This window comes from Rutidosis leptorrhynchoides, chromosome 4 (assembly GCF_046630445.1).
Source record: "Rutidosis leptorrhynchoides isolate AG116_Rl617_1_P2 chromosome 4, CSIRO_AGI_Rlap_v1, whole genome shotgun sequence".
NCBI classification, from domain to species: domain Eukaryota; kingdom Viridiplantae; phylum Streptophyta; class Magnoliopsida; order Asterales; family Asteraceae; genus Rutidosis; species Rutidosis leptorrhynchoides.
The window spans coordinates 292,583,219-292,607,939 of NC_092336.1; positions in this window are offsets into that span (position 1 = coordinate 292,583,219).

Consider the following 24,721-nt stretch of genomic DNA (forward strand, 5'->3'; position numbering starts at 1 on the left):
TAGCGGGAATATAATGAACGTTACTCACGGAAACTATTAATTTAAATACGAAAGATTATGTTTAAAAAAAAAGACGGTGTTAAAATTAAATTTAACGGAAAAACGCGGGATGTTACAACCACCGATGCGGGGCTGTGACTCCGAGGATCCGGGAGCAGACGGAGCTGGAATCTCCGCAGGGTCCATGTGTCCATCAATAGTAGCCACTGGTGCAGGCGGCTGGCTGCTAGTCCCGGAAGATGAAGCGCCGGGGTCACTCGCGCGTATCGGGATCGGTGGATCGGCAACGGTGGTAGGTGGGGTAGCTGAAGAGTCTAAACTGCCCAAAATGCTAGCAGGTGGTACATCCGACATCTGAACAAGGAAAATAAATTTTCCATGTCAGTAAGTCATAAAGCAAGCACGTATTAGGCCAACAGTTTAAATCATGTATAACAATAAGTAGCATGGCAATAATAACGAATCGTACAGAAGTAGCATGCAATCGAAAGAAAGTGATATCATACAGTAGTGAAATCATGTAGTAGCATACGACATATAGTAGTAAAAGCAAGCAGCAGCATGCAGTAAGTTCAGCGGAAACAAGTAAACTAGCAAGTTGTAGATTAGTCCTATTAGTGAATCCTACTCGGGTCGGTCTTAGACTCACTAATGCAACCTAATTCCCTACAACCAATGCTCTGATACCAAATGTAATGCCCCGTACAAAACCATCATGTATGAATCATTAACAACAGGATCATTACAAGGTTAAGTACTATATGCGTTTTCAAAAAAAGTTTGCATTCATAAATAAAGTGATGTCCAAACCAACATTGAATGTTTTACAATCCCAAAGCATGCTTCACTAAGTAGAAGCAAATAATAAGTGTATGTGACCACAACGGTCATTACAAGTCATAGTTCAAAAGTACTAATGTTTGAATATAAAATAAAGTAGTTCATGCGATAACAACTCTAAGCAGCGGGTGTCTACAGCACGACTAGTACACAGCGGAAGCTAACCTCAAGCACCTGAGAAAAACATGCTTAAAAATGTCAACACAAAGGTTGGTGAGCTATAGTTTAAGTATAACAGTAAGTAAGGTAGGCCACGAGATTTCAGTGCTACAAAGAGCGTTTCAAAACAGTATGATAAAGTATATGTTAACCGTGGGCACTTGGTAACTAACTTAACGTTTATACCCCCTGAAAGTACACTTGGCAAGTGCGTATGTTTACGAAGTATTAAACACCCGTTAAATGCTAGAGCTACTAGCCCGAGTGGGGATGTCAAGCCCTATGGATCCATATCTAAGATTCGTGTTCACTGGTTCAAAAACCAATGACTAAACGTTACCGAGCTAAAGGGAATGTGTAGTGACCCGAACTTTTCCATGTTTATATATATTAATTGAGATTGATATTTACATGATTAAATGTTTCCAACATGTTAAGCAATCAAACTTGTTAAGACTTGATTAATTGAAATATGTTTCATATAGACAATTGACCACCCAAGTTGACCGGTGATTCACGAACGTTAAAACTTGTAAAAACTATATGATGACATATATATGGATATATATATAGTTAACATGATACTATGATAAGTAAACATATCATTAAGTATATTTACAATGAACTACATATCTAAAAACAAGACTACTAACTTAATGATTTTTAAACGAGACATATATGTAACGATTATCGTTGTAAAGACATTTAATGTATATATATATCATATTAAGAGATATTCATACATGATAATATCATGATAATATAATAATTTAAAATCTCATTTGATATTATAAACATTGGGTTAACAACATTTAACAAGATCGTTAACCTAAAGGTTTCAAAACAACACTTACATACAACGACTAACGATGACTTAACGACTCAGTTAAAATGTATATACATGTAGTGTTTTAATATGTATTTATACACTTTTGAAAGACTTCAATACACTTATCAAAATACTTCTACTTAACAAAAATGCTTACAATTACATCCTCGTTCAGTTTCATCAACAATTCTACTCGTATGCACCCGTATTCGTACTCGTACAATACACAGCTTTTAGATGTATGTACTATTGGTATATATACTCCAATGATCAGCTCTTAGCAGCCCATGTGAGTCACCTAACACATGTGGGAACCATCATTTGGCAACTAGCAAGAAATATCTCATAAAATTACAAAAATATGAGTAATCATTCATGACTTATTTACATGAAAACAAAATTACATATCCTTTATATCTAATCCATACACCAACGACCAAAAACACCTACAAACACTTTCATTCTTCAATTTTCTTCATCTAATTGATCTCTCTCAAGTTCTATCTTCAAGTTCTAAGTGTTCTTCATATATTCTACAAGTTCTAGTTACATAAAATCAAGAATACTTTCAAGTTTGCTAGCTCACTTCCAATCTTGTAAGGTGATCATCCAACCTCAAGAAATCTTTGTTTCTTACAGTAGGTTATCATTCTAATACAAGGTAATAATCATATTCAAACTTTGGTTCAATTTCTATAACTATAACAATCTTATTTCAAGTGATGATCTTACTTGAACTTGTTTTCGTGTCATGATTCTGCTTCAAGAACTTCGAGCCATCCAAGGATCCGTTGAAGCTAGATCCATTTTTCTCTTTTCCAGTAGGTTTATCCAAGGAACTTAAGGTAGTAATGATGTTCATAACATCATTCGATTCATACATATAAAGCTATCTTATTCGAAGGTTTAAACTTGTAATCACTAGAACATAGTTTAGTTAATTCTAAACTTGTTCGCAAATAATAGTTAATCCTTCTAATTTGACTTTTAAAATCAACTAAACACATGTTCTATATCTATATGATATGCTAACTTAATGATTTAAAACCTGGAAACACGAAAAACACCGTAAAACCAGATTTACGCCGTCGTAGTAACACCGCGGGCTGTTTTGAGTTAGTTAATTAAAAACTATGATAAACTTTGATTTAAAAGTTGTTATTCTGAGAAAATGATTTTTATTATGAACATGAAACTATATCCAAAAATTATGGTTAAACTCAAAGTGGAAGTATGTTTTCTAAAATGGTCATCTAGACGTCGTTCTTTCGACTGAAATGACTACCTTTACAAAAACGACTTGTAACTTATTTTTCCGACTATAAACCTATACTTTTTCTGTTTAGATTCATAAAATAGAGTTCAATATGAAACCATAGCAATTTGATTCACTCAAAACGGATTTAAAATGAAGAAGTTATGGGTAAAACAAGATTGGATAATTTTTCTCATTTTAGCTACGTGAAAATTGGTAACAAATCTATTCCAACCATAACTTAATCAACTTGTATTGTATATTATGTAATCTTGAGATACCATAGACACGTATACAATGTTTCGACCTATCATGTCGACACATCTATATATATTTCGGAACAACCATAGACACTCTATATGTGAATGTTGGAGTTAGCTATACAGGGTTGAGGTTGATTCCAAAATATATATAGTTTGAGTTGTGATCAATACTGAGATACGTATACACTGGGTCGTGGATTGATTCAAGATAATATTTATCGATTTATTTCTCTACATCTAACTGTGGACAACTAGTTGTAGGTTACTAACGAGGACAGCTGACTTAATAAACTTAAAACATCAAAATATATTAAAAGTGTTGTAAATATATTTTGAACATACTTTGATATATATGTATATATTGTTATAGGTTCGTGAATCAACCAGTGGCCAAGTCTTACTTCCCGACGAAGTAAAAATCTGTGAAAGTGAGTTATAGTCCCACTTTTAAAATCTAATATTTTTGGGATGAGAATACATGCAGGTTTTATAAATGATTTACAAAATAGACACAAGTACGTGAAACTACATTCTATGGTTGAATTATCGAAATCGAATATGCCCCTTTTTATTAAGTCTGGTAATCTAAGAATTAGGGAACAGACACCCTAATTGACGCGAATCCTAAAGATAGATCTATTGGGCCTAACAAACCCCATCCAAAGTACCGGATGCTTTAGTACTTCGAAATTTATATCATATCCGAAGGGTGTCCCGGAATTATGGGGATATTCTTATATATGCATCTTGTTAATGTCGGTTACCAGGTGTTCACCATATGAATGATTTTTATCTCTATGTATGGGATGTGTATTGAAATATGAAATCTTGTGGTCTATTGTTATGATTTGATATATATAGGTTAAACCTATAACTCACCAACATTTTTGTTGACGTTTTAAGCATGTTTATTCTCAGGTGATTATTAAGAGCTTCCGCTGTCGCATACTTAAATAAGGACGAGATTTGGAGTCCATGCTTGTATGATATTGTGTAAAAACTGCATTCAAGAAACTTATTTAGTTGTAACATATTTGTATTGTAAACCATTATGTAATGGTCGTGTGTAAACAGGATATTTTAGATTATCATTATTTGATAATCTACGTAAAGCTTTTTAAAACCTTTATCTATGAAATAAAGGTTATGGTTTGTTTTAAAAATGAATGCAGTCTTTGAAAAACGTCTCATATAGAGGTCAAAACCTCGCAACGAAATCAATTAATATGGAACGTTTTTAATCAATAAGAACGGGACATTTCAGTTGGTATCCGAGCGTTGGTCTTAGAGAACCAGAATTTCGCATTAGTGTGTCTTATCGAGTTTGTTAGGATGCATTAGTGAGTCTGGACTTCGACCGTGTTTACTTGAAAAATGATTGCTTAATAAATTTTGTTGGAAACTATATATTTTTAACATGTGAATATTATGTGATATATTAATCTCTTAACGCGTTTGATATTATGTGATAGATGTCTACCTCTAGAACAAGTCCCATTGACTCACCTAATAATAATGAAGAGTCAAATGTAAATTGGAATGATTCGTGGACTGATTCACAAGTTCCCGAAGAGGAACCGGAAGAAGAGTCGGAACCGGAAGAAGAATCGGAACCGGAAGAAGAATCGGAACCGGATGAAGAAATAGAACCGGTAGGGGAAATAATAAAACGGTTAAGTAAAAGAAAATCCTCAACCAACCGACCAAGGTTAATTATGGTCAATGGTGTTTCCGCCAAGGAAGCAAAATATTGGGAGGATTACCAATTCTCCGATGAATCGGATTCCGACGAGAATTCCGATGATGTTATAGAAATTACCCCAACTGAATTTAAAAAGGCAAAAGAAAATAATAAGGGAAAGGGCATAAAAATAGAGAAATCTAATTCCAACCCCGATGAACTTTATATGTATCGTCAACCCCCGAAGTCCTTAAGTTGTAACAATGACCCGGGAACCTCTAAACCACCAGGTTTTTCTAAACCAATGTGGATCACGACGGCTCGTATTAGGGGAACATCATATATCCCTAGAAACTTGGCAAAACGAACCAAAACCGAAGAAGAAGAAACAAGCGAGTCGGAATAAGATAGTTGTATTCGTGTGGTGTAATATATGTAATATAGTGTGCTTATGCTTTATGATATATGTAAAAATTGCTTGTATTAATAAGTATATTTTTTTTATGAATCTAACTCTTGTCTATTTTATAGTATAAAAACACAAAATGGATAGACAACCCAATATTTTAAGAGACCTACCCGGAGACATGATTGATGAAATCTTGTCTAGAGTCGGCCAGAATTCCTCGGCACAACTAGTTAAGGCGAGATCAGTTTGTAAGACATTCGAAGAACGTTCCAAGAATGTCTTGGTTTATAAGATACTTTCGTTTGAAAGATGGGGGATATCACATTGGGAAACCCATAAGTTACGATGTGTTTACTTTGACGCATATATTGCGGGGAACCCAAATGCTATTTTACGCAACGGGTTAAGAAATTATTTTGACTCAATATATCCGAATATTGGACTTCGTGATTTAGAAAAAGCGGCTAACATGCAACATAAAGAAGCATGTTATGCTTACAGATTAGTAATGTTCGCTTCTCACCAAAGGGAGAACAAGAAAATCGGGCTACAACTATTAAACAAAACGTTTCCACAAGTGACGGAGTCGGTAATTGGGGTAAGAAATGAGGTTTTTAGATTATTACGGGACTGTTGGACATTACGTAACCCTCGTCCCTTTGATGACGTTACAACACGCTGTCTTATCAATGGCCATAACGGTTATGTTGCACAAGACCAAGGATGGGAAGTGGTCCTAGTAAAACCAGAATGCATGACTTGTTTCTGGACGTATGAATTACGTGTCTTTATTGCCTTTGCTGAACGACTTGTGTACTAGCTAGAATTATCTTCACAAGTATCTTGTATCAAAGTTATTGTGTGCTATATTTCATGCTTTATGTAAAATAAGCAGTATTGTAAGTTTGTAAAATATTGTGTAAAAGTTTGAACGCGAAATATTATTATAATCAGTTTTTCATATAGAATTGAAGTAGTTGAATTGTATATTAGCTACTAAGTATGAACTTAACGGGTAAGTACTACCCGAATTTAAACTTATAAAATGCTAATATGAAGAAAAAGCTTTTATAAATGAGTTCATATTATGCTACGAAATACTATTAACTACTCTTAATATTCTGTATGATTAACTTGTTCCATTTGACTATTTTGAAGGAAATGGCACCGACTACTCGACATACCGTGAATATGAATGAAGAGGAATTCCGTACTTTTCTAGCTTTAAACATAGCCGCAATACAGGCTGCGCTACATACCAACAATAACCTTGGATCTAGCAGTACAGGAAATCGTGTAGGATGCACCTACAAAGAATTCACTGCCTGTAAACCTTTGGAATTTGATGGAATCGAAGGACCGATCGGATTGAAACGGTGGACCGAGAAGGTCGAATCGGTGTTTTCCATAAGTAAGTGTACTGAAGAGGACAAAGTGAAGTACGCTACACATACCTTCACAGGTTCTGCGTTAACATGGTGGAATACCTATCTAGAGCAAGTGGGACAAGACGATGCGTACGCACTACCGTGGTCAGCATTCAAGCACTTGATGAACGAGAAGTACCGTCCAAGAACCGAGGTCAATAAGCTCAAGACAGAACTTAGAGGGTTACGAACCCAAGGATTTGATATTACCACGTACGAAAGACGATTCACAGAATTGTGCCTATTGTGTCCGGGAGCATTCGAAGATGAGGAAGAGAAGATCGACGCATTTGTGAAAGGATTACCGGAAAGAATCCAAGAAGATATAAGTTCACACGAGCCCGCCTCCATACAACAGGCATGTAGAATGGCTCACAAACTCGTGAACCAGATTGAAGAAAGAATTAAAGAACAGACTGCTGAAGAGGCCAATGTGAAGCAAGTCAAAAGAAAGTGGGAGGAAAACGGTGATAAGAATCAATAATGCAACAACAACAGCAATTACAACAATAATCGCAACAATTATCCCAACAATCGCAACATCAATCGCAACTACAACAAACGGCCCAACAACAACAACAATAATAACAACAGCAACTACAACAATCATCCCAACAACAATAATAACCGTAACAACAACAACAATCAGAAGCAGCTATGCCAAAGGTGTGAAAAGAATCACTCGGGGTTCTGCACCAAATTTTGCAACAAGTGTAAAAGAAATGGTCATAGCGCGGCGAAGTGTGAGGTCTACGGACCAGGGGTTAATAGAACGAAAGGAACAAATGGTGTCGGAACGAGTAATGGCGGAGCAAGTAGTGTCGGAGCAAGTTATGCCAATGTAGTTTGTTATAAATGTGGAAAACCGGGCCACATTATTAGAAATTGCCCGAACCAGGAGAACACGAATGGACAAGGCCGTGGAAGAGTTTTCAATATTAATGCGGCAGAGGCACAGGAAGACCCGGAGCTTGTTACGGGTACGTTTCTTATTGACAATAAATCTGCTTACGTTTTATTTGATTCGGGTGCGGATAGAAGCTATATGAGTAGAGATTTTTGTGCTAAATTAAGTTGTCCATTGACGCCTTTGGATAGTAAATTTTTACTCGAATTAGCAAATGGTAAATTAATTTCAGCAGATAATATATGTCGGAATCGAGAAATTAAACTGGTTAGCGAAACATTTAAGATTGATTTGATACCAGTAGAGTTAGGGAGTTTTGATGTGATAATCGGTATGGACTGGTTGAAAGAAGTGAAAGCGGAGATCGTTTGTTACAAAAATGCAATTCGCATTATACGAGAAAAAGGAAAACCCTTAATGGTGTACGGAGAAAAGGGCAACATGAAGCTACATCTTATTAGTAATTTGAAGGCACAAAAACTAATAAGAAAATGTTGCTATGCTGTTCTAGCACACGTCGAGAAAGTACAAACTGAAGAAAAGAGCATCAATGATGTTCCCGTCGCAAAAGAATTTCCTGATGTATTTCCGAAAGAATTACCGGGATTACCCCCACATCGATCCGTTGAATTTCAAATAGATCTTGTACCAGGAGCTGCACCAATAGCTCGTGCTCCTTACAGACTCGCACCCAGCGAGATGAAAGAACTACAAAGCCAATTACAAGAACTTTTAGAGCGTGGTTTCATTCGACCAAGCACATCACCGTGGGGAGCTCCTGTTTTGTTTATCAAGAAGAAAGATGGTACATTCAGGTTGTGTATCGACTACCGAGAGTTGAACAAACTTACCATCAAGAACCGCTACCCACTACCGAGAATCGACGACTTATTTGATCAACTACAAGGCTCGTCTGTTTATTCAAAGATTGACTTACGTTCCGGGTATCATCAAATGCGGGTGAAAGAAGATGATATTCCAAAGACTGCTTTCAGAACACGTTACGGTCATTACGAGTTTATGGTCATGCCGTTTGGTTTAACTAATGCACCAGCTGTGTTCATGGACCTTATGAACCGAGTGTGTGGACCATACCTTGACAAGTTTGTCATTGTTTTCATTGATGACATACTTATTTACTCAAAGAATGACCAAGAACACGGTGAACATTTGAGAAAGGTGTTAGAAGTATTGAGGAAGGAAGAATTGTACGCTAAGTTTTCAAAGTGTGCATTTTGGTTGGAAGAAGTTCAATTCCTCGGTCACATAGTGAACAAAGAAGGTATTAAGGTGGATCCGGCAAAGATAGAAACTGTTGAAAAGTGGGAAACCCCGAAAACTCCGAAACACATACGCCAGTTTTTAGGACTAGCTGGTTACTACAGAAGGTTCATCCAAGACTTTTCCAGAATAGCAAAACCCTTGACTGCATTAACGCATAAAGGGAAGAAATTTGAATGGAATGATGAACAAGAGAAAGCGTTTCAGTTATTGAAGAAAAAGCTAACTACGGCACCTATATTGTCATTGCCTGAAGGGAATGATGATTTTGTGATTTATTGTGACGCATCAAAGCAAGGTCTCGGTTGTGTATTAATTCAACGAACGAAGGTGATTGCTTATGCGTCTAGACAATTGAAGATTCACGAACAAAATTATACGACGCATGATTTGGAATTAGGCGCAGTTGTTTTTGCATTAAAGACTTGGAGGCACTACTTATATGGGGTCAAAAGTATTATATATACCGACCACAAAAGTCTTCAACACATATTTAATCAGAAACAACTGAATATGAGGCAGCGTAGATGGATTGAATTGTTGAATGATTACGACTTTGAGATTCGTTACCACCCGGGGAAGGCAAATGTGGTAGCCGATGCCTTGAGCAGGAAGGACAGAGAACCCATTCGAGTAAAATCTATGAATATAATGATTCATAATAACCTTACTACTCAAATAAAGGAGGCGCAACAAGGAGTTTTAAAAAAGGGAAATTTAAAGGATTAAATACCCAAAGGATCGGAGAAGCATCTTAATATTCGGGAAGACGGAACCCGGTATAGGGCTGAAAGGATTTGGGTACCAAAATTTGGAGATATGAGAGAAATGGTACTTAGAGAAGCTCATAAAACCAGATACTCAATACATCCTGGAACGGGGAAGATGTACAAGGATCTCAAGAAACATTTTTGGTGGCCGGGTATGAAAGCCGATGTTGCTAAATACGTAGGAGAATGTTTGACGTGTTCTAAGGTCAATGCTGAGCATCAGAAACCATCAGGTCTACTTCAACAACCCGAAATCCCGGAATGGAAATGGGAAAACATTACCATGGATTTCATCACTAAATTGCCAAGGACTGCAAGTGGTTTTGATACTATTTGGGTAATAGTTGATCTTCTCACCAAATCAGCACACTTCCTGCCAATAAGAGAAGATGACAAGATGGAGAAGTTAGCACGACTGTATTTGAAGGAAGTCGTCTCCAGACATGGAATACCAATCTCTATTATCTCTGATAGGGATGGTAGATTTATTTCAAGATTCTGGCAGACATTACAGCAAGCATTAGGAACTCGTCTAGACATGAGTACTGCCTATCATCCACAAACTGATGGGCAGAGCGAAAGGACGATACAAACACTTGAAGACATGCTACGAGCATGTGTTATTGATTTCGGAAACAGTTGGGATCGACATCTACCGTTAGCATAATTTTCCTACAACAACAGCTACCATTCAAGCGTTGAGATGGCTCCGTTTGAAGCACTTTATGGTAGAAAGTGCAGGTCTCCGATTTGTTGGAGTGAAGTGGGGGATAGACAGATTACGGGTCCGGAGATTATACAAGAAACTACCGAGAAGATCATCCAAATTCAACAACGGTTGAAAACCGCCCAAAGTCGACAAAAGAGCTACGCTGACATTAAAAGAAAAGATATAGAATTTGAAATTGGAGAGATGGTCATGCTTAAAGTTGCACCTTGGAAAGGCGTTGTTCGATTTGGTAAACGAGGGAAATTAAATCCAAGGTATATTGGACCATTCAAGATTATTGATCGTGTCGGACCAGTAGCTTACCGACTAGAGTTACCTCAACAACTCGCGGCTGTACATAACACTTTCCACGTCTCGAATTTGAAGAAATGTTTTGCTAAAGAAGATCTCACTATTCCGTTAGATGAAATCCAAATCAACGAAAAACTTCAATTCATCGAAGAACCCGTCGAAATAATGGATCGTGAGGTTAAAAGACTTAAGCAAAACAAGATACCAATTGTTAAGGTTCGATGGAATGCTCGTAGAGGACCCGAGTTCACCTGGGAGCGTGAAGATCAGATGAAGAAGAAATACCCGCATCTATTTCCAGAAGATTCGTCAACACCTTCAACAGCTTAAAATTTCGGGATGAAATTTATTTAACGGGTAGGTACTGTAGTGACCCGAACTTTTCCATGTTTATATATATTAATTGAGATTGATATTTACATGATTAAATGTTTCCAACATGTTAAGCAATCAAACTTGTTAAGACTTGATTAATTGAAATATGTTTCATATAGACAATTGACCACCCAAGTTGACCGGTGATTCACGAACGTTAAAACTTGTAAAAACTATATGATGACATATATATGGATATATATATAGTTAACATGATACTATGATAAGTAAACATATCATTAAGTATATTTACAATGAACTACATATGTAAAAACAAGACTACTAACTTAATGATTTTTAAACGAGACATATATGTAACGATTATCGTTGTAAAGACATTTAATGTATATATATCATATTAAGAGATATTCATACATGATAATATCATGATAATATAATAATTTAAAATCTCATTTGATATTATAAACATTGGGTTAACAACATTTAACAAGATCGTTAACCTAAAGGTTTCAAAACAACACTTACATATAACGACTAACGATGACTTAACGACTCAGTTAAAATGTATATACATGTAGTGTTTTAATATGTATTTATACACTTTTGAAAGACTTCAATACACTTATCAAAATACTTCTACTTAACAAAAATGCTTACAATTACATCCTCGTTCAGTTTCATCAACAATTCTACTCGTATGCACCCGTATTCGTACTCGTACAATACACAGCTTTTAGATGTATGTACTATTGGTATATACACTCCAATGATCAGCTCTTAGCAGCCCATGTGAGTCACCTAACACATGTGGGAACCATCATTTGGCAACTAGCAAGAAATATCTCATAAAATTACAAAAATATGAGTAATCATTCATGACTTATTTACATGAAAACAAAATTACATATCCTTTATATCTAATCCATACACCAACGACCAAAAACACCTACAAACACTTTCATTCTTCAATTTTCTTCATCTAATTGATCTCTCTCAAGTTCTATCTTCAAGTTCTAAGTGTTCTTCATATATTCTACAAGTTCTAGTTACATAAAATCAAGAATACTTTCAAGTTTGCTAGCTCACTTCCAATCTTGTAAGGTGATCATCCAACCTCAAGAAATCTTTGTTTCTTACAGTAGGTTATCATTCTAATACAAGGTAATAATCATATTCAAACTTTGGTTCAATTTCTATAACTATAACAATCTTATTTCAAGTGATGATCTTACTTGAACTTGTTTTCGTGTCATGATTCTGCTTCAAGAACTTCGAGCCATCCAAGGATCCGTTGAAGCTAGATCCATTTTTCTCTTTTCCAGTAGGTTTATCCAAGGAACTTAAGGTAGTAATGATGTTCATAACATCATTCGATTCATACATATAAAGTTATCTTATTCGAAGGTTTAAACTTGTAATCACTAGAACATAGTTTAGTTAATTCTAAACTTGTTCGCAAATAAAAGTTAATCCTTCTAAATTGACTTTTAAAATAAACTAAACACATGTTCTATATCTATATGATATGCTAACTTAATGATTTAAAACCTGGAAACACGAAAAACACCGTAAAACCAGATTTACGCCGTCGTAGTAACACCGCGGGCTGTTTTGGGTTAGTTAATTAAAAACTATGATAAACTTTGATTTAAAAGTTGTTATTCTGAGAAAATGATTTTTATTATGAACATGAAACTATATCCAAAAATTATGGTTAAACTCAAAGTGGAAGTATGTTTTCTAAAATGGTCATCTAGACGTCGTTCTTTCGACTGAAATGACTACCTTTACAAAAACGACTTGTAACTTATTTTTCCGACTATAAACCTATACTTTTTCTATTTAGATTCATAAAATATAGTTCAATATGAAACCATAGCAATTTGATTCACTCAAAACGGATTTAAAATGAAGAAGTTATGGGTAAAACAAGATTGGATAATTTTTCTCATTTTAGCTACGTGAAAATTGGTAACAAATCTATTCCAACCATAACTTAATCAACTTGTATTGTATATTATGTAATCTTGAGATACCATAGACACGTATACAATGTTTCGACCTATCATGTCGACACATCTATATATATTTCGGAACAACCATAGACACTCTATATGTGAATGTTGGAGTTAGCTATACAGGGTTGAGGTTGATTCCAAAATATATATAGTTTGAGTTGTGATCAATACTGAGATACATATACACTGGGTCGTGGATTGATTCAAGATAATATTTATCGATTTATTTCTGTACATCTAACTGTGGACAACTAGTTGTAGGTTACTAACGAGGACAGCTGACTTAATAAACTTAAAACATCAAAATATATTAAAAGTGTTGTAAATATATTTTGAACATACTTTGATATATATGTATATATTGTTATAGGTTCGTGAATCAACCAGTGGCCAAGTCTTACTTCCCGACGAAGTAAAAATATGTGAAAGTGAGTTATAGTCCCACTTTTAAAATCTAATATTTTTGGGATGAGAATACATGCAGGTTTTATAAATGATTTACAAAATAGACACAAGTACGTGAAACTACATTCTATGGTTGAATTATCGAAATCGAATATGCCCCTTTTTATTAAGTCTGGTAATCTAAGAATTAGGGAACAGACACCCTAATTGACGCGAATCCTAAAGATAGATCTATTGGGCCTAACAAACCCCATCCAAAGTACCGGATGCTTTAGTACTTCGAAATTTATATCATATCCGAAGGGTGTCCCGGAATTATGGGGATATTCTTATATATGCATCTTGTTAATGTCGGTTACCAGGTGTTCACCATATGAATGATTTTTATCTCTATGTATGGGATGTGTATTGAAATATGAAATCTTGTGGTCTATTGTTATGATTTGATATATATAGGTTAAACCTATAACTCACCAACATTTTTGTTGACGTTTTAAGCATGTTTATTCTCAGGTGATTATTAAGAGCTTCCGCTGTCGCATACTTAAATAAGGACGAGATTTGGAGTCCATGCTTGTATGATATTGTGTAAAAACTGCATTCAAGAAACTTATTTTGTTGTAACATATTTGTATTGTAAACCATTATGTAATGGTCGTGTGTAAACAGGATATTTTAGATTATCATTATTTGATAATCTACGTAAAGCTTTTTAAAACCTTTATCTATGAAATAAAGGTTATGATTTGTTTTAAAAATGAATGCAGTCTTTGAAAAACGTCTCATATAGAGGTCAAAACCTCGCAACGAAATCAATTAATATGGAACGTTTTTAATCAATAAGAACGGGACATTTCAGAATGTTTCTGCCGTTATATAACCCACACATATATAAGTTTAAGTACTCGTGCCTAGTATGTAAAACATAAAATCCGCATGTATTCTTAGTTCCCAAAATAAGTTAAAGTAAAAAGGGAATGCTATAACTCACAATGATAAAGTAGTCGTAAAGTCGGTTCGGAAAAGGTGTGCAAGTAATCGGTCCGAAAGTCCTCAACCTAAGTCAAATAGTACTAAGTCAGTAAATCATCTTAATAGGTTTAAAAGTATGTAAATAAGGTCTTAAAGGTCATCATCATTCATCATCAAACAAAAGGCGTAAAGTAAGTTTCGTTTATGAAAGTAGTTTAAAACAAAGGCTGAATTCAGTCAGTCACCACGGCCTCTACCCTTACTGAATTAAGGTGAGACCAGTGGCCATGGATCCGTATATGAGTCCTTTAAGTGTGGTAAAATTTACAGAAGCAAACTCATCTTTGTTTGACTGTGGCGACGGTCTAAGTGCGAGTAGGTCAGAAATTTCTGCACAACGTTAAAAGGACATAGTGACGATCGGAGGGCCATAAATCCTAAACCGTAACTCGGATTAAGACGAGTCCTATATGAAAAGTTATCTACTCGAAAAGATATATTTGAAAATCATAATCACAACAGCCCAGGTCTACTGGTCTGTTACAGAAACAGCAGAACATTAGGCAGAGAACAGTAAGCAGAAAAATAATGGGTTCCGGTGGGTTTGGTGTTTGATGTTCATCATGGTTCTCATCCTTGATGCCTATAGCTTCAAGTGTACAACTAATTGATGTGTTTACATCATATTTACCAAGTTTTAACCATCATAACCCTTGTGCAAGTCTAAGACATGTAGCACAACTTCACTTAAGAGTTGTAAGTGTTTTGATGAACCAAAGTTACATCAAAGTCTTAGTTTTAACACATACATGAAATATGAAAGTAATGTAGAACTATAAACTTGAAAGTAAACTAACTAATCAAGATCTTAAAATGTAGAACATAGTTCTTAGTTAGATCTTGAAGATCCAAGACTCAAAAGTCTCGATCAAGCATAAGTATACAAAGTTATATTTAAAGAAAACTTATTTACATGTTCTTGAACTTTTAAGTTAACTTTAAGTTCCAAGAGATATGAGATCAAGACTAACTTGTAGTACTTGACCAACAACAACCAAAATCATAAAATTAAAGTGCAACTAAAACTAAATAAACAAGTAAAAGGTTCATGGTTGTTCATACTTTTAAAGATTCAACCAAAGTTTGATCTTTAAGTAAAGTAAGCTTTAAGTTTACTTCAAGAACTACAAGTATGATTTTAACAACTATGAACTCACAAACTTTTGAAACAATGAAAGTAGAATCATAAACTAGTAAGTTTATGTTCTTGTGTTCTTGATAAATACAAGATATTATGAAGAATCAACTAAAGAGTTGATTCTTGAAACTAGTAAGAAAATAATATCAATAAAGTTCATGTAACTAAATAACAACAACATCTAACAAGTATCAAGTAATTTTACAATATTAAAGAACAAAGATGATGATGATATGAGTACATGGAATTCGGTTTTTAGGAGGAAAAGGAAGGAGAAAGAAAGCTTGTAACTTACAAGAATGAAGAGAAAGTAAAAAGAGAAAATAAGATGCAAGTAATGTGTGTGTTTGAATGAGAGTATACAAGTGAGAAATAGACAAAGTTTGAAAGCAAATCCACCTCCCCATGAGGCATAAACCTACGGCCAGCAGCAAGGGTAAGGGGAAGGGATGTGTTCAATGGTTATTAGCATGTAAAAGTCATAAAAGTTGGTTACTAAGGAGGCTTGCATGGGGATAAGATGATAACTAGATTCCTACAAGTCTTTAACTAACAAGTTACACTTAAAATGATACTTACAAGTATTACTTACATATCTAGATGGGCTAACTAGTTCAACTAAGGAGTAGGGTGGGCTAATCAAGTCCATGTACAAATATAAAGCCCAAGTTGTATGTATTTAACAATTAAATCCAAATAAAGCCCAAGTAACACTAATAAAGGCCCAAGTAATTAACTAATCACTATAGTTAATTAAAATGATTAATAAAATCAATCATGAATGTAAATAATATGTGAAAATATTATTCGTGTAAGTCTCGGGTGTCACAAAGACGTTTCGGGCAATTAAAGTCAAGTTCGGGCAATCATGGCAACATGTAAATGTAATAACATACATTCGTTTTATCACACGTATTAATAATAACAATTATTAATAAATAAACGTTGGAAAATACAGGGTCGTTACATTTGTACTAGTGGTAGACATCTATCACACAATATCAAACACATTAAGAGGTTAATATATCACATAATATTTACATGTTAATAATATATAGTTTCCAACAAAAGTGTTAAGCAATCGTTTTTAAAGAAAACACGGTCGAAGTCCAGACTCACTAATGTATCCTAACAAACTCGATAAGATACACTAATGCAAATTTCTGGTTCTCTAAGACCAACGCTCGGATACCAACTGAAATGTCCCGTTCATATTGATTATAAACGTTCTATATTAATTGATTTCGTCGCGAGGTTTTGACCTCTATATGAGACGTTTTTCAAAGACCGCATTCATTTTTAAAACAATCATAACCTTTATTTTATCGATAAAAGCTTAAAAAGCATTACGTAGATTATCAAATAATGATAATCTAAAATATACCATTTACACACGACCATTACATAATGGTTTACAATAAGAATATATTACATCAAAAATACGTTTCTTTAATGCAGTTTTTACATAATATCATACAAGCATGGATTCTTAATCTTGTACTTATTTTAGTATGCAACAGCAGAAGCTCTTAATAATCACCTGAGAATAAACATGCTTAAAAGGTCAACAAAAATGCTGGTGAGTTATAGGTTTAACCTATATATTATCAAATCATAATAATAGACCACAAGATTTCATATTTCAATATATACATCCCATACATAGAGATAAAATTCATTCATATGGTGAACACCTGGTAACCGACATTAACAAGATGCATATAAGAATATCCCCTATCATTCCGGGAAATCCTTCGGACATGATAAAAACGAATTCGAAGTACTAAAGCATCCGGTACTTTGGATGGGGTTCGTTAGGCCCAATAGATCTATCTTTAGGATTCGCGTCAATTAGTTGATCGGTTTACTAATTCTTAGGTTACCAAGCAAAAGGGGCATATTCGGCTTCGATCATTCACCCATATAATGTAGTTTCAATTACTTGTGTGTATTTCGTAAAACATTTATAAAACTGCATGTATTCTCATCCCAAAATATTAGATTTTAAAAGTGGGACTAACTCACTTTCACAGATTTTTACTTCGTCGGGAAGTAAGACTTGGCCACTGGTCGATTCACGAACCTATAACAAATATGTACATATATATCAAAGTTTGTTCAAAATATATTTACAACACTTTTAATACATTTTGATGTTTTAAGTTTATTAAGTCAGGTGTCCTCGTTAGTAACCTACAACTAGTTGTCCATAGTTAGATGTACAGAAATAAATTGATATATATTATCTTGAATCAATCCACGACCTAGTGTATACACGTCTCAGGCTAGATCACAACTCAAAGTATATATATTTTTGGAATTAACCTCAACCCTGTATAGCTAACTCCAACATTACTGCATATAGAGTGTCTATGGTTGTTCCAAATAATATATATAGATGGGTCGATATGATATGTCAAAACATTTGCATACGTGTCTATGGTATCCCAAGATTACATAATATATTAGAATACATGTATAATACAATATAAGTTAGCTAGGATATGATTTGTATAGAATTGTTACAATATTTCCCGTAGCTACAACAATCAAAAAATATCCAATCTTGTGTTACCCATAACTTCTTCGTTTTAAATCCGTTTTGAGTGAATCAAATTGCTATGGTTTCATATTGAACTCTATTTTATGAATCTAATTAGAAAAAGTATAGGTTTATAGTTGAAAATATAAGTTACAAGTCATTTTTGTAAGAGGTAGTCATTTCAGTCGAAAGAACGACGTCTTAATGACCATTTTGAAAAACATACTTCCACTTTGAGTTTAACCATGATTTTTGAATATAGTTTCATGTTCATAAGAAAAATCATTTTCCCAAAATAACAACTTTTAAATCAAAGTTTATCATAGTTTTTAATTAACTAACCCAAAACAGCCCGCGGTGTTACTACGACGGCGTATATCCGGTTTTACAGTGTTTTTCATGTTTTCAGGTTTTAAATCATTAAGTTAGCATATCATATAGATATAGAACATGTGTCTAGTTGATTTTAAAAGTCAAGTTAGAAGGATTAACTTTTGTTTGCGAACAAGTTTAGAATTAACTAAACTATGTTCTAGTGATTTCAAGTTTAAACCTTCGAATAAGGTAGTTTTATATATATGAATCGAATGATGTTATGAACATCATTACTACCTCAGGTTTTGTGGATAAACCTACTGGAAATGAGAAAAATAGATCTAGCTTCAAAGGATCCTTGGATGGCTTGAAAGTTCTTGAAGCAGAATCATGACACGAAAACAAGTTCAAGTAAGATTTCCACTCGAAATAAGATTGTTATGGTTATAGAAATTGAATCAAAGTTTGAATATGAGTATTCCCTTATATTAGAAATATATATTACTGTAAATAAGAAAGATTTCTTAAGGTTGGATGATCACTTTATAAGATTGGAAGTAAGCTAGCAAACTTGGAAGTATTCTTGATTTTATGAAACTAGAACTTATAGAATTTATGAAGAACACTTAGAACTTGAAGATAGAACTTGAGAGAGATCAATTAGATGAAGAAAATTGAAGAATGAAAGTGTTTTTAGGTGTTTTTGGTCGTTGGTATATGGTTTAGATATAAAGGATGTGTAATTTTGTTTACATGTAAATAAGTCATGAATGATTACTAAAATTTTTGTAATTTTATGAGATATTTCATGCTAGTTGCCAAATGATGGTTCCCACATGTGTTAGGTGACTCAAATGGGCTGCTAAAAGCTGATCATTGGAGTGTATATACCCATAGTACATACATCTAAAAGTTGTGTATTGTACGAGTACGAATACGGGTGCATATGAGTAGAATTGTTGATGAAACTGAACAAGGATGTAATTGTAAGCATTTTTGTTAAGTAGAAGTATTTTGATAAGTGTCTTGAAGTCTTTCAAAACTGTATGAATACATATTAAAACAATACATGTATATACATTTTAACTGAGTCGTTTAGTCATCGTTAGTCGTTAGATGTAAATGTTGTTTTGAAACCTTTAGGTTAACGATCTTGTTAAATGTTGTTAACCCATTGTTTATTATATCTAAAGAGATGTTAAATTATTACATTATCATGATATTATGATATATTAATATATCTTAGTATGATATATATACAGTTAAATGATGTACAACGATAATCGTTACATATATGTCTCGTTTCGAAATCATTAAGTTAGTAGTCTTGTTTTTACATATGTAGTTCATTATTAATACACTTAATGACATGTTTACTTATAATTTATCATGATTAAACATAGTGTATCAATATCTTAATATGATTCATATGTATTTAGTAAGACGTTGTTATAACGATAATCGTTATATATATCGTTTCGAGTTTCTTAATTCAATAAACTCAATTTTATGTATATAACTCATTGTTAAAATATCTAATGAGATACTTACTTATCATAATATCATGTTAACTATATATATAATCATATATATGTCATCATATAGTTTTTACAAGTTTTAATCATTCGTGAATCACCGGTCAACTTGGGTGGTCAATTGTCTATATGAAACCTATTTCAATTAATCAAGTCTTAACAAATTTGATTACTTAACATGTTGGAAACACTTAATCATGTAAATAACAATTTCATTTAATATATATAAACATGGAAAAGTTCGGGTCACTACAATTGGTACCAAACTTTCATCATACGAACTCGTATTCTGCAACTTTCGGGTAACACACGTAAACTTAAGATTCATACGCGTGAGGACGATGACGACTTCATTAGTCATACCTGTTCGGGAACTCTATCTCCCAGATTGTTATTCGCCACCGTTTCAACTTACTATCGTTGTCACACCGGTGTTCCTTACTATCTACCACTTCTTGTTATTACCATCACTACTCTAGGTCAGTATCGTCGTCACTACTTATCATTACGGTTACGTACTACTTGTTATCATGATTCGTTACTCTTTTTGTACCTAAATGCATTATTGTTTGACTTGAACAATCATTTATACACTTCCCTCGGGGAACGCTTCTTTAGAGTTGCACTAATTCTTTCGATTCAATACGAGTCACGTTAGAGACGTCGTTACACTTTGTTCATTTTAAAACTTCACGATCACACGAACTTGATTCTATGGAGTGATGTGGGAATGGAGGTATGAGTTAGCGTAATATAATGACACTCGATCAACATGGTTATATTAAGGTAAGTCATTCCAAAGTTCTAATGACTCGTGATGGTGATTGGACTCGATCAACCTAATCACCACCATGTGCCATGTACATGACTTCATTTTTCTTATTTGAACATCCAAAAACTCCTAGAATACTGATAACAACCATACCTGGGACACATCTTCGATTATTGTTGAACCATATTTATGCTTCCAAATGAATGGCTAATTCTTTCAACATTAGACATATGTTACACGTGTATACTATCTCGTTTTCGCACAGTTTCATCGACAAACTACAACATGCTTGATATGCTCACATCGAGGCGGAAACTTCTCTCGCATTACACTCGTACTTCCGTATAAGGAAATCTTTTATCTAAATTCTCAATGGAGAGAGAGACTTTTCACATTATACTAGTATTCACCACGAGGGAGAATAGTCCTAACGAACGTTTTCGAAAACCGATAAATCTTTCGCGGCTCGAAATTCCTGAGAAACAGAAACTTTTTCCAACAAACGTTTTCAGGTCCTAACAAGCTTGTTCAAATGTTTCTTAAAAGAACTTTACCTCGTTTCGGATCGAGATCCTCCTTCACTTCTAAATTTTGGGGTGCTTTACAAAAAGCCTCGGGACCACGTTTAAACATGAGTACAACACATCAACCACATCGCGAAGGACCAAACAAACATACGATTCAAACCTTGGAAACCATAATACGAGTTCGTGTTATCGACTTCAAAATTTCTTGAGAAAAGTCATTGCCTTTAACCAAATTCTCTTATAACGATAGTTATCACACGAGTATTGTGTAGCGACCCCGACAAATCGTCAAGTGACGGCGTCGACTACGTAGGTCCCAATGCCTGGTCATAAGTCTTTATGACAAAGTTTGACCAAAATATGTCACCCTCATTTCAAAATAAAGATTGTTTTCAAAGTTTACAAGAATTGTTCAACCAAAAGTTAAGTTACAAGATTATAAGTACATTTGAAATCTAGGCGACACGGTTTAAAGTAAAGTCAAAAGACGCTCCAAGTAATGCATGTATACTCGACATCCAATGCAAGTATCAAATAGTGAGCGGAAGCATGTATCATATATCGTGCAAGACCTGAGAAAAACATAGAAATCTGTCAACGAAAACGTTGGTGAAATCATAGGTTTAGTAAGTAAATTGTATTGAACCACAAGGTTCTTTATGAATTGCTTAACCAAAGTCGTTCACATTCCAAAATAGTATTTGTATCACGAGCACCCAATTATCAAGGCTTAACCGAATCTTCCCTCTGAATTTTGAATTTAGTGTTAGAACTTACACTATACATTGTTGAAATTATATTTCATTCACTAACGGTAGCGAACCGTCTGAATGAGGGTTTGTTAAACCCGTATGGCCACACAACATAATTACACGCTTACACTTACACCCTGCAAGTGGAACTAATGATAATTGGATTGAGGACTTTTGTTCAAACTCGTATGCATCTTTGTATTCGTATTTGTTCACAATGTAAAAGCATGAAAAGTAAATAAGTATGAAATGTATGTGTTTCTCAGCCCACGATGTAAAGAATAAAAGTGATTGAAAAAGTGGGACTATGATCTTACCTTGAGTGCAAGAGTTAATAAAGTACTTCGACAAGTAAACGCGTGCAAAGACAAAGCTAGTCTTGACCTAAACATATAGGTTATATCAATAACGGTAAACACAAAACGGTCAAAGATGTTCAATTAGTCCTATGGCTCGTTACGACTCGATTATATTAGCATGTGAATCAAATTGTCAAGTTTCATACAAGATACAAGTATAGAATCATGTTAGAAAGATTGCATAATTAATTGGTTAAGTTTGACAAAAAGTCAAACTTGGTCGGGTCAAAGTCAACGAAAAAGTCAACATGTTCGGGTCGGGTCCCGGACAAATTTTCCATGCTAATTATTCATATACAAGTATATTAAAACAAGTTTCATGTGAATCGGAGGTCGGTAGCTAGTCAAACATTTCACGTTAAAAGGGACATGGAGGTCAGAATCTGTCCAGGCCATTTGGCGCGCCGCGCGGGGTAGGGTGCGCGCCGCGCGACCTGTAGTTCAGCTATTTTTCTGTCTTTCAAACTATGCACGAGCCAAAACCAATTCTAACACAACTCGTGACCCGCAAACACTTATAACATGTATCTTATACCATCGGAAAGGTATTTTGACAAGGAAAACATCTAAACGCATTTCATCAATCGAACTTCCACTTACAATAACCAAAAACCGCAATTAAACATTCATAATCAAAGTTCAAGTTCCAAAAACGCATTTTATGATTCGGGCAACCAATTTACATGTATGTTATGCCGTTTCGAAGGTAATCAAACACACATTGCAACAAAACACTTAACAACAATATCTCATAGCATTTGACGCATCAAAAGTTCATGTAAAGCTCATCAAACCCTAATCCAAGTTCACAAAATCATTAATCATGTTCTTGGAGTTTCCTTAATCAACCTATACATCAAAACGAAGCTAATGATACTAGTAACACTTTTAAAACATGCACTTTAACAATCTAACAACATTTTATCATCCAAAATCAAGGATTTAGCAAGTAATTTTCATATTGAACTAGTTACACCAAAAACAACGAATCGAGCATACAAATTACATACACGACATCACAATGAGCCATAGACACTTAATTAACAACTTTATAACTCAAAAATCTCAAGAACACATAAAATTAGTGATTTTAGAAAGTTACCCAAATGAGATGAAGTTGGTATCAAATTGAAGAGGATGAAGAGAGGATTCCAAATATGTATTTTGTTTTGGTTGAACCTTCCAAATCCGAATTTAGATGATGATTCTTTGTAGTGGTGTTTGAGAGAAAATTGGAAAGTATAGAAAGAAAATGGAAATGAAAATGAAAAGGAAAATGGGGAGGTGGGTGTTGACTAGTCAAGCTAGTCACATCTTTGCTCCAATGGCGAAACTAGTCCCTCGCGTTCGGTTGCGGGTGCGTGAATTGACCAAACGAATTATTTTAAATTACACGGAAGTACGGGAGATATTAAAAATCCGATAACGAGAATATTTAAAATGTTACTTAACAAAGGATACGAATCTAGATATGAAGGGTATTATTTAAAAAGAAAAAGACGGGCGTTAAAATAATTTAACGAAAAAATGCGGGATGTTACATTATCCACACCTCAAAAGAAATTTCGTCCCGAAATTTAGTTGAAAGTAGTAGTCGATATCTCCTACTCGAGACTTTACGTTGTCAATGCTATGAATAAGTGAAAGTACGTCCTTGAGTGTTCTCATGAATTTGGATAGTCAGGGTTTTACGTTGTATTAAGGTTTGGTTTTACGATCCCCAGTTTCAACTGGTTTTCCCCTATGAAGAGAAGTTTGTCATCAATAGTTGATGTATTTAGCAGGATTGCACGTTCCTGTTCCGCAGGACACGTTTCTAAGTTTGTTACACGAAAAGTAGGGTAAACGGAAACTTAATTGCATCGGAAGTTCTAAACGGTAGGAAGCGGTTCCAATACGCCCCAAGGTTTCAAAAGGTTCAATATTGCAGATATAGCCCTTCTCGATTTCTTAAAATGGATTTCACCTTTCCAAGGTGCGGTTTCTCAATATTACGCGATTACACACTGGGATTTGTGAGGTTTTCATCTAAGTTTGGTATAACTCTTCTGGCGACAATGGGTTGTCTCGAGCCCTTCTCGGACTTGAACGATCTCAATTGTTGTTTCTTGATGGAGTTCAGATTTCGGTGGTTGATGCTTTGGTTAA